Source organism: Cuculus canorus, chromosome 2 (assembly GCF_017976375.1).
Source record: "Cuculus canorus isolate bCucCan1 chromosome 2, bCucCan1.pri, whole genome shotgun sequence".
In the NCBI taxonomy this organism is placed as follows: domain Eukaryota; kingdom Metazoa; phylum Chordata; class Aves; order Cuculiformes; family Cuculidae; genus Cuculus; species Cuculus canorus.
The window spans coordinates 130,511,933-130,527,783 of record NC_071402.1 but is presented as its reverse complement, the minus strand read 5'-3'; the positions used below and the strand labels follow the sequence as shown (position 1 = coordinate 130,527,783).

The 15,851-nt window shown below is 36.0% G+C and overlaps 1 protein-coding gene across 2 annotated transcripts in view; it reads right to left on the bottom strand.

The window, feature by feature from the left end:
• Positions 1-15,851, bottom strand: part of DGKB (diacylglycerol kinase beta) — a 475,249-nt gene that overhangs the window by 421,326 nt on the left and 38,072 nt on the right. Inside the window, exon 1 of one of the 2 annotated variants that reach the window (XM_054059512.1) lies at positions 4,413-4,417. The exons of the other annotated variant lie outside the window; for it this stretch is intronic. The gene's annotated coding sequence lies outside the window, so the exon portion shown is untranslated. Of the gene's footprint in view, positions 1-4,412; positions 4,418-15,851 lie in introns of those variants that run through there. 2 annotated transcript variants of the gene reach the window in all.

The following is a 15,851-nucleotide window of genomic DNA, read 5'->3' as shown; positions in this document are numbered from 1 at the left end:
ACATGTAGGGGATTCAGCTGTGCATTCTTTGGATAATTCCTTCACATACATAGCAAGCAGGATCAGCAAATCTTAGATAAACTACTATCTGTAGCTTTGGCATGCCAGTTTCATGGTTTGTCTTTTCTCAGATTCTATGATGCATATTTTCAGTGAAGGCAGGAGCTTCATAAAGGCTCATCCCCATATTTTGACAGTACAAAGCAGAGGTCATTCCCACATATGCACACACCATGGTTGAAGTCTTTTGCGTTGAGCAATAGCTAAGCTAGCTGCTATATGCTGCAAACCAGAATTCCCTATGCCTTTTTTGTCCATTATATGAAGACCCCAAAATGCTAAGTTTCCTACGCCCACATCACACCAGAATTTTATTCTGGTGTTTTATGATGCCATAGAGTTTTCAAAATAACGTTAATGATAACACTCTTGCTTGTCTGTAGCTAGGCAAGAGAAACTCTCTAGGCCTACCTTCAAGGAATGGGTGACTTTTCTAGTGAGCCTAATGGAAACAAATTCTGAAAACAATCAAGTTTGATAATGAGATTAAAATTGATGTTATCTTCACTCTATGCCACAAAGTATTACAGAAGCAGAAACTTACGTATGGTCCTTGAATTTAACCCAGTTACACTTTGTCAGATTGTTTTGAACTCTGCAAAAACTGTGCATGAAATCACCTGGAACCTATGAGCTGTTGTATTTATAAAGGAGAATCAACTCTTTTTACTTTGTGCATATTAATTCCTTTTTTCTAGGATGAAGTAAACTGTTTTCGGCATTAATTATTTCAGCATTCTGCATCAGCTCAGTAAGAGATTTGGCATTTATTACAACAATTTACACTGGCGTACCACTTGTATGCCTACAATTTTTAAATACCTTTTGCAGTGTCCAGTTATTTGACATAGAGGAACAACTTGAGGAACTGACGATTGTTTAGCAACCCTTGATAAGAAAAGTTAATACAGAATTTCCATTTTATGAATTTGTTTAGTTGCTTTTTGAATTAATAATATTTTCAGCATCCACAGCAGTCAAGACACAAGTTGTATCATGCTGTTCATAGGCCAAGACATTAACGGAAGTACAGAGATAACTACTGCTGCTACTTCTGGGGAAAAAAAAGAGAAAAACAGAGCACAATTCGATGACAACATAGACTCCTATTACCTCTTAGTAAGTACTCCTTAGTACTTCAGTAAATCAAATTTAAGTAGTATTTATTTTTCTTACCTTTCTGCCTCAGTAATTTCTGCTAAATAGAATTTTACCTTCCCAATATATTTCCTCTCAGGAGAATTATCAATCACACATAGTAAGGGATAAGAAATTCTTTTCCTATTTTGTGCAACCACCTGAAAACACCACTCACAGAAGTCAAACCTCAAGCTAAAGTTGTACTATTGGACCAGAAAAATGAAGCATTATTTGAATTGTAGTTGCTGCAAAATATCAGTGCTATTTCTGAGAGATTTGTAATCTAATGAATGCAAGTAATTCTGTTAGTCTGAAGCCACACATACAATTTAAGTCCTGCATAATGCTAGCCCCTAATAACAAATTCAGTAAAACCAAACACTAATTAAAACTTCACTTTATGTTTTCCAGAAAGCAGACACTACACTGACATCAAAACAGCTACTTTAAAAGTAGAGGTCAATGGAATTATTGTGTAATTTTCCATCAGGCTAAACACTGTCTGTGCACACCATACGATATTTCTTCATTAAGATTGGTGTAATTTTGCTGCACTTTACACTACTTTCTGTTTTAACAGTGATTAATGTCATTAGACCCCGGGAGTGAGGGCTAGGGAGTAGGAGTTTGTGGAGGTGGCACAAATATAACTTCAGAAAACAAACTGTAATTTTCTAGAGAAGGATTTTGGCTGCAAAGATTAAGAAACCAGATTTGCTTTTGACAAGAAGTTGACCACATCTTCCAACTCAAATTTGACTTTACGTTAACCTCAAAATATAGGCATGAGGGAAAGATATCATTACTTTTCCACAGCAGAAAACAACAGCAACACTTGCAAAGTTAATCCTATTAGGTACAAGCATGTCTTAGTAAGGGGTGGGAAGGGATGCTAAAACTGTTTGTTACAATTTCTGCTAAAGGTATTTTGCTTTATGTGGGTGATTACAGAGGGTTACATTTTATGAATCTATGTTTATGATCCTTTGTCTGTGAAACTCCTACAAATAAATTCTCATTGGCAGCCTAATTACACTCACAGTTTCTTACAGAGGAAAGAACTAGCTGGGAAAGAACACTTCTAGGGTTCAGATAGCATGTTTGAACATCAGTCCCCCTAGTAAATACCTCATTCCCAAGGAGATACTCCTATTTTTAAAAGTATAAAAAAGTCTTCAGATTTCTTTTAAGACTTTATTGCCACTTATCTCACTCCTTTCCAATTAAGTTTAGCACTGATTCGGCTTTTGTTGGTATCTCCTACTTTCTCATGGAGGAGAGTTAGAGGGAAATAAAAAACTAACATACCTTCTCTTTATCCAAATATTGATTGAAATGAACAAACAAAACCGGAAAATTCACTTTTGATTGTGCAAGTGTGACCCTTGCAAATAGCTGTATACCTGCAGTGAAACCTCTCTGATACGTCCTTTACACTTATTAACTTTCTGTCTGTAGAATAAGCATAATGGCTATGATGTTAATAATGAAGATCTGTGACCATAACAGTAGGTGGGTCACCATTTTTGTAAAATTTCACTTTAATGTTTTCTTAAGATTATCTGCTCTTTGCTAAACTTCATTTACATACTCCTAGCCCTAAATCTAACTCTGGCAAGCTCACCACTAAACCACATTGCCTAGTGCCACATCTACACATCTTTTAAATACCTACAGGGCTGGTGATTTGACAACATCCCTGGGCAGCCTGTTCCAATGTTTGACAATGCTTTTGATGAAGTAATATTTCCTAATACATAGTTTAAACCTCCCCTGATGCAACTTGAGGTTGTTTCCTCTTATTCTATCACTAGTTCCTTAGGAAAAGAGATTGATAGCTGCTTCATTACAATCTCCTTTCAGGTAGCTGTAGAGAGCAATAAGGTCTCCCCTCAGCCTCCTTTTCTCACGACTAAACGACCACAGTTCCCTCAGCCATTCCTCATAAGATTTGTGCTGCAGACCCTACATCAGCTTTGTTGCCTTTCCCTGGAAACACTCCAAAAAGCTTGTGAATGTATATACTTTATATACTTAAAAATCCAGTATTTGTATTATTTGATATCTGAAACCCCCACATTTCACAATTTACAGTCCTTGAGTGTGGTAAAATACTGCTTGTCCCTGTGGTACATCATTCCTTCCTTTGCCATTATACCTTTTTTTCACATTTAGCAATTTTCCAGGGCATTTCAGGATAAAGCAGTTGCCAATAATGTAAAAAACAACCAGAAAAAACAACCAACCAAAACCCAAACAAGTACCATGGCTAAAATATAGGATTCCTCTTGCGCTTTGCAAAGTAAGTGAAGTTTCAGTTACCAGGAGGTGATCAATTATCCTGTATAACAAAGACTAGAACAGATTTTATCTTCTCCCCTCCTTTGAGAGATCTGTGCAGAAAATAGTGAACTTTACATTTAAGACCTTGCTATTAACCATTCTATAGGGTTTAAATAGATATTCACCCACTTAGAATTCCAGAAGATAATTAAGAGTCTTGGTGAGCCTTCACTAGACACTCCAATTGTTAGATTATAGATTTCCAGACTTCTAATATGTTTCAGCAGGATACATTTGATTTCATTAGTCTTGGATCGAAGCCTACCTCCCACCCCAGTAGTCACAAATCATGCTGCTAAGCACTACAAAAATAAGACTTGTCTTCAGAGACACTGAAAGAAAAATAAATAGGTATTTTCCATCAGTATTATGTCTGTCTTACCAGTTGTATTCACAATGTTGAAATAACTGGAAGTTTAAAAACATTCTGTAGGTCTCGCCCAGAGGAACTATCCACAATTCTTGTGAGAAGGATTGCTAAACTGAAGTTACACAGTTGTATAATTAGTCTAGATAACCTAAAACATTAAATGCCCTAACAGTATTTAAAGTTACATTATCTCTGCCATCTAAGATTTTTGAGTGTCAAAAGATGAACATTTCAGGTAGGTTAAAGTTAACATCTTCACCCTACCCAGTAGGCCAGTGAGTTTTATGAGCATTTGCCTCATGTACTCTCAGCATGAAATTCCTTTTAACAAGCAGGCAAGCATATGTACCAGTTTAAACCAACAGAAGGATACACTTCACTTCTTCACAAGAAAGTTCAGCTGCTGACAGCCAAGACAATAGGCTTGAGCTCTTAATTTGAGTAAGACAGCATCTTTCCTACATCCTTTCCCTCACTGCAAGCCCTTTCCAACTACAGCCCAGAAACGTGAGTATTCTGTAGCAACCAAGCAGCACAATGACAGTAAGTCTGTGTTCAGTTGCAATTGCATTCTGCAGTTACAGGAAGAAATACGAGACTTGTTATTAATTTATCTAAAGGAGGTAAAGACAAGTAAAAGCTCTAGCAGGACAATACTTGTTGATATACCTGCTCTGCTAGATGCAAAGTTATTGAACCTTGGAGGCATAGAGGTGTGGTACCAAAGTCAGAAGATAAGGAGCAGGTTGCTATTTTTGTACTAGGGACACAGACTTGTTCCTCTTTATAATTCTCAACAGTTTAAGTATGGAAAATATCCAGAGTTCTGTGATATCCTGTTTGTAAAAACTATATTTCTGACACAGAAAAGCAATTTTCTCCTATAGCCTACAGTGCAAACAAGAGATAGCAGGAATATCTCATACAGTAAATTTAGTAAATGCAGAAACTTCTGTCAAACAGAGAGCTGGGGCAATGACCGTGGTGGGCCACTTGGAGCACCTCAGTGTTCCTGCAATCAATATCATGAATATTTTTTTGAACCTGGTGCCAAGTCCCTCAGTGCACCAATTGGGCCTCGACTGTACTATTTTCACCTAGAACCCTCCACCCACTGGGTCTCAGCTCCCAGTTCTTGCCTGGGAAATAACAACCAAAAACAAACCAACAAAACCAAACAAGAACAAAAACACCATGGAAAGTCAAGATAAATGACTGATCAGTTACACATGACCAAATTCTTGGAATTTATCAATCAAGAAAAAAACCCACAAGTTTTTCTGCCACAAATTGTACTCAAGAGCGACTACATTGAAATTCATTTTCCAGATAGTGGAGATTTGTAGATTGAGAACAAAGCAAAGTTGTGTTCTCAAGGTGACAGCTTTTCTCTGAACCGTCTTTGAACAGGCCTCTAAAGTAGGACTTAAACCACATCAAATTTGGAGCATACAACTATAAAGAGAGGGTTCTGTGACACAGAATTTGCAATCTAAGGATAACAGAGGCAAACATATTCAGCAAAGCTAAGTTGGAAGAAAGGTATAAAAAAATAGAGGAAAGGCAGGTACAAACAAGGCAATAAGCAGGCAATAATTTTCACAGCATATGCCTGCTTTTCTGCGGGTACATAACATAATTTCTTCAAAGGTACTTTTAAAGTGGAAAATAAAAGAAGGGCTCATTTGAAGCTCTCCTTGTAAGCCTTCCCTTAGTCCTCATGTAGCCTTTCTTTCTCTTCAACTTGGTTTTCCTCAAGGGGTTTTGCTAAACAATGAAAACACTCTGGTGCTTTCTGGCTCTAGTGATTCTGACTGCTAGACTTTCTATAGATTTCAGGTAGCTGCAAATAAAAACCTGGTAGATTTCTGAAGAGTTACTAAGCCTCTAACTGTGACCTCAATTGTCTGCAGCGCTTTAAACTCTAGTCCAGGATCAGAGGTTCTTAAACTTAGTTGGACTAAGTTAACTAAAGTGATATTTAGCATGTCAAATGACTGGATGGCTTTTCAGTGGCAATGATCACTCACAGATTCTACGGTCCTCATTTTCTTAGCTGAAAATTTGTCTTAACTTTTCTTTAGCTCTATGAAATCTATGCATAAAACGAGAATTGTTTTCCTCTGTAAAAAACATAACACTAAAGCAACATACTTATGGACTATACCAATAAAATTATTAAACTTCTGCTGTCTTGAAGACAGGTTTGAGACTAACTTATGACATCAGCAAAAGATTAACATAATTAACTTATTAACTTAAGTGCTCAAGATACACTACTGAAGTATTTATTGCAGCAATGCAAGTAAGAGTTTAAATTATCTGTAGTGCAGCATTGTAGATTGATACAGACTAAAGCTTCAGTTAAACAGGCTCTAATTAATTTTTTTCTTTTGAAGCCATGTATTAAGAGAGAAGAAATCATCATTTGAACCAAAAATCTAATCTTGAAATGGTCAGTTTAGAAAGTAGCACGAAGAATCACAGGTAAGGGTCCTGACAGGGTAAAGACTGGCAGAGGAGGCAACTCTGAAATCACTTTCTGCCACTGAGAGTACTTCTTTGGACCTTTCTTTTGTCTTAAAAAAAAATGAAAAGGTATCCACAGCCTGAAATATGCCTATCTCCACTCCACCAACCCCCTAATGTGTAGCTTTGTGCCCACAGACTGAAAATAATATGCCAATTCTATGCTGCTTTGTACTTTTCTAAGCAATTAATTTAACCAGCCACTATGAAAGGAAGTCAGTCTACAACCTTGCATATCTTTCTGTTTTCAGGTTAGTTTGCTCATTTTTGCAGTTGTGGTTTAACCCCAGGAAACAGTTAAGTCCCAAACAGCTGCTCCCTTCCTCCCTTTACCACTGGTGTGATGAAAGAGAGAACAGAAGAGTAAAATTGAGAAAACTCATAACCACAGTTTAATAGGTAAAATAAAGGCTTTGAAAAAAAGACAAAGCAAAGCGTTTCATTCATTACTTCCCATCAGCTGACAGGTTTTCAGCCATTCCCAGGAAAGCAGGGCTCCCTCATGCACAAATTACTGGGGAAGACAAATGCCATATTTCCCATCATCCACGCGTTCCCCAGCTTTTATTGGTGAACGTGACATTATATGGTATGAGATATCCCTTTGGTCAGTTGTGGTCAGCCATCTGGCTGTGTCACCTCCCAGTTTCTTATGTACCTCCAACCTACTTACTGGCAAGGCAGTGTGAGAAACAGAAAGGGCCTTGACACAATATAAGGACTGTTCAGCAACAGCTAAAGCATCCCTATGTTATCAACACTGTTTTGGTCACAAATCCAAAACATAGCAACACAGAAGGTACTATGAGGAAAATTAACTCCAGACAAGCCAAAATTGGTACAAAATTCTTAGATTCAAAAGTGCTTTTTCTTTCCTTTTGCTTTTCATCACAAGCCTTCTTTGTGTTTTTTTCCTCCTCAATAAAATATTGCATTAAAGTATGTGCATTAAATAGGAATAACAAAGACAATAAACAGTATTATGATAAATGAGAATAAGTAAGAAATGAATAATTTTTTATGTTTTACACTAGAAATATCTCCCCCCTCCATAAAAATCCCTTCTACTCTCTTCCTGCCTCCCAAACTTACTTCTTTTCTTTCTAGCTCTAAAAGGAGTAAGGAAGTAGTAGAGTAGCTAGAATCCAGCAACTGTCACAACCAAATTACACAAATGCTCAGTAAAAAAGTGTATTTCCACAGTTGCACACTAACTCTCTAAATATTCCTGCAAAAAGATGGTGAAGCAAAAGCCTCAGGAAAAGTAAATGTGGCTCAAATAATCTTAAAATATAAGCATAGTAGTTTCCTCACTTAGGGTATTTAAAATGTATTTCAGAAGCCCCTAAAAATCTAACACATTAGCTTCTGTTAACCAAAACAAATGTTTTCATTTATGCTTATAGATACTTCCCATGAATTTCATTAACTGTCCATATGCAAACAGTCCTTTAGCAGTAACACACAATTTTAATCACACATTTGACTTAGACTTTCTTTGGCACAGATATTGGTCTTAATAAGATTGTTATAAACATTTAAGAAATTATGCTTAATTGGAAATAATAACATTGCCTATCTTCAGGAGAAAAAAAATTCAGATGGAAAGTTTGAAAGGAATTAAACTTATTTTAAAAGTTTAAAATATGTCACTGAAGTTTTATTTCCACTTCTTATATGAATGGCAAATAACACCAAAGCAAAAAATATTATATAGAGAAAAAAAAACCCAACCCATCTGTTCAGCGTTTACCTTGTTAAGTATTGAAGGAACCTGGCAGAGAGCCCAGATAGTAGAACATAAGAGACAGCTTGCTTCTAAGACAGGGAAAGTGATGAAGATCAACAATTGAAAAGATCCAAATCAGCTTTTACACACAGTTATCTAGGGCAAGAAAGGACCGATTAAGCATCCTTAGAGAAACCCAGGAAGTAAATACCATTTACTCACAGCAGTAGGAGAAATAGAGACATTGTTAAGAGCCCTCTTGGACAGACATTGCTAACTTTGCTAACTCTGTAGAAAAGGATAATGCGTTATATGGGAGTAACTTAATCTACAGGATTATAAATTGAGAGAAAAATGCGTACTTTTAAAAATGTTTAATTACTATTAAATTTGACTTGTACATCTCTGATGATTTGGAAGGCAGATTCAACAAATAAAGCAGGGATAAAGAGCAGCCTGGCCCCTGTAGTTATTGCCATAACTCTTACACAGCAGAGGCTTTTCCTTTTCCCATACACCATCCTCAGATTCAGGATTTAGATCCAATGAGCTACTCTACATTTTGACACACTAAATAGTTCCTTTTATTAGTTTTATAACTTAAACTGCACAAGACATAGATAGTGCAACATACAACCAGTATTTTAAATTGCAGGTAAAGATCCATTTCAGCTTCCTGCCATTCAAGTACATCAATTTAGTTTGAATCTGGCAGCTTTTTGTCCAGCTAACACCATTAAAAATCAGTTCCTTGTGCCACTTTCAGGAAGCACCCCAGCATCACAGCTTAGACAGCATAACACAGGAGGCTTTCAACGATGTGTGCATCCATTGAGCTGTGCTCTGTTCGCTTTACCTTCCATGACCACTGATTTTGTTTACAAGCCCACAAAGTCTTAAATAAGTTTCAGATTACTATGAAGGGCTGGGACAGCAGCGTGTCGAGGCAGTAGTGTGTGAAACTGAGTAGCTGTAGAGATATAAATAACTTGCTGTTTCTGATTTACTACATTCATTCATTAAAATAGTCAACCAGTGTGACTGAACAAGCAAAACAGAGAAAAAGCCAAACCCAAAGAAATCTTTCACAGCCAACATATCTTAGCTTCTCCGTTCTTCTCATCCAGAAGCACTAAGACAATATGACTTCAGGCCAGTACAACACAGGGGCTATTAATGTCATCAGAAATTGTACAACAGATTTAGAGAGCTGTTCATTCCAAAAGGGCAATTCATCACTCACCCACAGCTGTTCAAGGCTCCCTATACCATACCCTGAGGAGCTGTGGACAAGGTCTTTTAGCTCAGGCAGAAAAACACAGTCAACACCCACAACACTTCTGCACTACCTGGTCCATATCAGCAAATCTTTGCATTTATCATGATTAAACTATAGCAACAGTACCTCATCTTTCCAAAAGACAGGCCGTATATCTTCTTCACATCTGCAGGAGGTGATCACATCCAGAAGCAGCAGATGCGTGCGGTAACAGGTAGATGTCCATAATTCCATCAGCAAGAAAAGCTGTACTCTGATTTGAAGAGCATCTCAGAATACCCATACTTGAAGTAGCCACTGAGAGCCTTAAGCCACAGCTGACATACTGCATTTAATATCTCTCCTCTCCCAGAGAGGCAGGAAATTACAAATAATAACTTCCTTCAATTATTCAGCAGTCCATTATGCCTTAAATCCTGGCACCTTTGCCACTGCTTGCCCTTCAAAAGTAAACAGAATCAGTACAAACACTTCCTCTCTCCTGAATGGATGACCAAAAGTTGAATTAGACATCTGGCAACCATTTCTCACTCTTCTCTATGACCTTCCTAAGTCAAATCCCTTCTTCACAAGAATTCTCCTTTCATGACTCCTCAACACCTGCTTCTCACCTGCTACCAGAACCTCTACTATCACAGCAGCTGCTTCCAGGAAGCTCTTTGTTACAGCAGGAGATCATTAAGTTCTTCATTAATACCAACCAGATTGTTATCCTATCTTTCTTCTTAAAGAAGGAATCTCATAGTTTACAAGTACAATATACAATTTTTTGCAAATCTTGCAGTATCAAAGTTGATGTTTCATGTCCTATTAAGAATAAGAAAAAAATAATTCAAAATGCCACCAAAGTGATTTAGTGTTTCACCACAGTGAAAATAAATAGTACTGACATTTATTTTCATGGATAAATACTTTGTGAGTCTACAAAATAATTCCTGCAATTGCTTGAGGATTAAACTTTGGTTCCATTTTCTTAGAGGAGGTGCAGCCAGATAACATATGCAATGTAAACAGATTTTACACTCTTACCTGCTGCTGAAATGATTTAAGTATTTATATGTAGTCAAAGAGAATGTTTATCTGATTGGAAAAAATTAAGAATCTTTTAATGAAGAATTTTTTTTAGTTTACAAAGGCATGACACGAAAAACTTAGTTTTATAGTACAACTTTAAACAACCATCTTGCCCTGATTGTGAATCACAACACACTAAACAGTGAAGTGATACATAAACATATTGTACATCGAAACCAAATTAGCCTCTAGAAATTCAGGTTCATGTTCTTGAAACTTTCACTTTAAATTTTTATGTTGCTGCCATAAATACATAAAGTTGTGATGACATATTATCCCTTTACAGTTTATACAGGTGTAAATACATGAACAATCAGAGAATTAAGCTAGGTTTTTCTCTAAGTCACTTGCTTTAATATGACCTAAATATTTCTTTTTACGTAATCACCTCAAAGAAATGAATTGATAGACTGCTAGCATTTTGTCATTTCTGAAATAACTTTCTGAAATAACTAGAAATCTTTGTGATTCACCTTTCTTCGGCTTCCCTTTTTGCATGTACGCATCTTTTTTCTTTCCTCTGGAAGAATCTAAACAGACATGGAATCATGAAACATACATAAATATTTATAAGGTAATGAATTCCAGATAGTTCATGATTATTCATTAACAAATCACACAGTGAAGATACATGAATTATTCACAGTATCTTGAATTAATTATTATAGGTTTGATTCCTTTCGAGTCACCCCAGACAACATCTGCCATGGTTAACATGGTTAGATTGCACTGTTAGAAAAATCACTGAGCTCCAGAAAGCACACAGTGGAAAGAATAATTTTCAGTTGTTTATATGATTTTCAATCACTTACATTTCATCAGTTATAAACTGAAAATTCACCTATACAAGAGTGGTGTAAATCATTCTACATTGTTAAATTGAATTAAGTAAAAAATATAACAATATTGCAGGCAATTATAGTCTTTATTTCTGTCTCCCTCTCTTTCTTAAAGGAGGATTGATATGATGTTTGGGATTTTTTTTTAAAAAACATCTAAATAAAAAATACAGATGCCTAAAAATAACTAATTTTCTTTCCCAAAATCACAACTCACTAGAGAATGTCTTGTGTTTATATTGAATATAAAGTTTTTTACTGCTTACATTAAAACTCAGCTATTCTACTGGTTTTGGGTTTTGGGATCTTTTTCGAAAACCTGTCAGGCATAATTTACTTCCTACATACTTATGGAAAACCAGGTGGATTGAAAAGAAAATAGAATACCATATGCATTATAAGTGTCTACAAGAAACGGTGTGGCCTGAGGAAAAAACAGGTATATTAGGGCACTTTCTTTGCTTTAAATATAAAAGAAATACACTTTCTGATAAGGTTTTGTGAACAGTGGTGAAAGATATAGCTCATAAACTGTGAATCTATTTCACCTATTTCCTCTTACTAATAATGTTATCTTCAATACAATAAGTCATTTCCACACATGCCTTTTGTCATATCCCAAGTGTCACGTATTTACTCTATTCATAAATAATGAATTGGTACTAGCTAAAATCCTTTTCTATGACCCAAAATATCTTAAGATTAAAATTTCCTAGAAGTTATTCAGTCTCCTGCTGGAGCTACCAGTGGCCAGTCTTTCCTGGGCACTGCTTGGATGTTCTTTTATGTTCCACCTTTAAAACAATGGCTGGCTAAGATCTTTCCTTAGTTGGGGAAGATACTTAGTCTTGTAAAACCTGAAGCACTCAAAGGCTTCCAAGGCAGAAGTGAGGAAGGCAGATCATGACCCTGTTTACAAAGTGCCAAGAAATCCATGTGAGTTGAAACCCTGCTGTCTGACTCATTGCCTTATCTTGACTTCTTATTGAAGAAAAGCTGAGTGTGAATAACTGCTGAGCGCATGCTGTTTTCTACTGGAAGGAAAGCCACAATGGACAGGAAAATACAAGAGGGCATGTCCTATACATTACAATATCAGGGGATCGGGACTCCAACATGTAATGTGGAAGGCATCACTCCACCATAGAGACACAGCTGCTCTTCTGTTTCTTACAGAAACAACTCATATCTTTTGAGGATTAGGAATATATATCAGAACTTTCCAGAGACAGGACAAAAGCCATTTTGGCATGGAATTTTCATAAAATTGAAAATAAAATCCTATGTAAAATATATTATGTAATTTAGAAATATTAGACATGGTTGTTCTTACATAATCGACAAAGTTATATATATGCTAGCAAGATTACTATTACCAGAGGATTACCATTAATACTCACCAGATGTCAACAGCACTAGATAGGAGGGGCTTAGGCATACAATATATTTTCATTATTGAAGCAGCCATGGCTTTGAAGATATCTACAAGTTGTGCCTCTGTCATACACTCAAAACTCCAACTGTTCTTGCTACTATTACAAACTCTTCTAGCCTTAAACTTTTCCTCTGGCATCTTTTATGATTACTGAAATTTTAAACATGAATGTGTGTGAAACTCAAGCACAGGGAAATGTAAGTTTCTAACTAGAGAAGTTAGGAATGTTGCTATGAGGCTTACAAATTAGCAAGCATACAAAGAGGCAGGTGTCATAAATGATGCATTAAAAATTCTGCATGGCTCCTAGATTGACGTTTTGACCTTATGCAATCACATGTACACAAAAATCAACAAAGGATGAGCTAGCAGGGATGAGACCATAGCTCGGTCCCAAATATCCAGTTTAGACATTACAGGAAGAATTTGATTTTATGAAAAACATATATGTAAAAAATATCCTTGACCTCTATTGTCTGTATCAACACATTTGCAGCTTGACATTTTTACCTGACATTTTTATCAATATTCTATTCAATGGATATTTTATTCATAAGATCTTCACTACTCTAAGAACGCCACATTGCTGTTTCTTTAAATGAGACTGTTTAGGGAGGAAAAGGAGATTGTTCCTCAGACTGTTCTAACATTTTTGTGGGACAGTGAAACCTTTGTATCCCAAAGTAGGAGAGAGAGAAATTCTTCCAGACTCAAGGCAGAATCCCATCCTGCTGAGGCAAATAATAGAATCTCTATGTCTGCACAAAAAATGAGGGTTGCGAGTAATTGACAACCAATTGGAAATGTATCCTGCCCAGAATTCTGCGAACAGACAAGACCAGGAGACTAGGTAGAGAGATCCAAAGGAGCATTTGCATTTCATGTTTTCCGGAACAGTGTTTTAACACCAATAATCATACAATTCTCTGATAATCTCACTCTGATAGACTTACAGATAGAAAACGTATATGGTGAATTGTGCACTTCTGGACATAAGGAAAAATACAAATTGAATTAAGACACAAGTTAACTAGATATCTCTTGTTATGTATATGTTAAAGAGGATGCCTTAATTTGCTTGAAACCTGAAGTCTTGAGGTCTTCAAGTGTTTATAACTCACTGATAGCTCATTTTCTTACTTATGCAAGTTCTATTATGAAATATTTGTTTTATTCTTCTGCTTACAATTCCTGGTTGTAAACCAGGATCCCCTTAATTAGATACTGTACATAGAAATAATAAACAATCCCTGCCCCAAAGATCTTACAGGCCAATCATAAGAGAAAATAGATGTGCAGAGACAGATGGGGGAACAGAAGGGAATAATGAGACTTCTATGATGGATATAAGAAATGTAATTAGGCTGATCATTTACCCAGGCATGGTAAGGTTTGCATGAATATGATGCTACAGAGAGTTTTTATAGAACTATTGAAATTTATAGCCCTTTTCTCTCTCCTGCTGTAACAAGGGTACTCCTGCTACACAAAATAGCACAGTTAAGGGGTAGTTACTTGATCAGTAATTGCTTATTCATGTATATTTTTCTTAAGTGTCTCTTGGAAATTAGCGAACTCCTGAGCCCTTTCACAGTGGGGAGGTAAGGCAGAGATAGTGTTTAAAGCTTTTGCTACTAGTCTGTTCCGCTAATGAGGCGAATCTTTGGTATGATGGCACTCTGAGGACTGTCCTTCCTAACAAGGGAACAAGAGATAATAAAAAAAAATTATTTTAATATAAAAGCATTATTATTTCATAGGTAATTTTCTCCACCGCTGGCAATGTTACATTTTTAGCAGGAGGTTGAAATTAACTCCTGTCTGAAATACAGTTGTAGATCTATAGACATTCTTTTATTTTTGATTATATTTGTGAAACTTTGTTTTGCTAGAGACTAGGAAACTAGTGAATTTGTAGTATATTATAGAAAATACACGAGGGTGGTTATGTCAACTTTGGTTTTGTGTATGACTCAAACTTAAGCTCCATAACAGAAACAATGATAAAGTTAAATAAGACTGAATATATTTGTCTTGTTTGTCTCATACTATATGCATGGGAAATCTGCTTGGCTAGAAAACAGAATGCATGGTTTTATAAAGTTAGAAAAATACCACAAAACAGCTAAAATAGTATATTATGTTTTACTGTTTAACGGGAACATATTTTACTCATCAAACAGACATACGCATCTGTAGTATGAATATGTTGAATAAAGGAAATAGTTAGCATACATTCCCTCTAGAATTCAGTTGAGATATTAAAATGACACTTCAAACTTAAAATGCTTGTGAAAATCTCTTTTCTTTCCAGAAATGCTCAAACCAACACAAACACATCAATAAATTATAAGGGACATTGATCATTCTTCCATTAAACAGAGGCATTCAGCACTAAACTACTTGTACTTCTTTCTCTTCATATCGTAGGAATACTACAACTTGTCTGATCCTCCAATTCTGATATTGATCGATTAACATTTAAACTAGAGATTTATTAATTATGTTATATTATGACTGAAATACTGAAATACAAGGTAGGGATGATGGAAATGATGTATCAGCACATATGCTGTTATACGAGGCAGTGCCAAATCATAGCAGAGCGTGGATTCACTCTGGATAAAATGTTAATCAGGATAATACACTGGAAAGAAATCTTCAGTTAGAAGATCAGATCATGTAAATTCATAACATTTTTTGATGCTCAGCAACAACTATTTCACACACCAGGGCACTCTGGGATAACACTATAAATCTCTGTGTTAAAGATATGTGATGTCGAATCTCATAGTCACCCTAAAAGCAGCCAGAACTCATCCTGCAAGTTCCAAGTACCAGTGATTTTCTCTTCTCATGCACAAAACCCTAGTTTTTCTTCTCTTTCCTTTGCACCTATTAGGAAAGTAGATAAATGAAGAACTGCTCAATTGAATGCAAAACTACTAGTGACCTCAGCGTGAAGAAGCTTCACTTTAAAATATATTTTCTTATTTTTACCTGACTCTCAAAAGTGCTTCCAAGTGGTTGAGAGTAAAAATAACTCATGTATT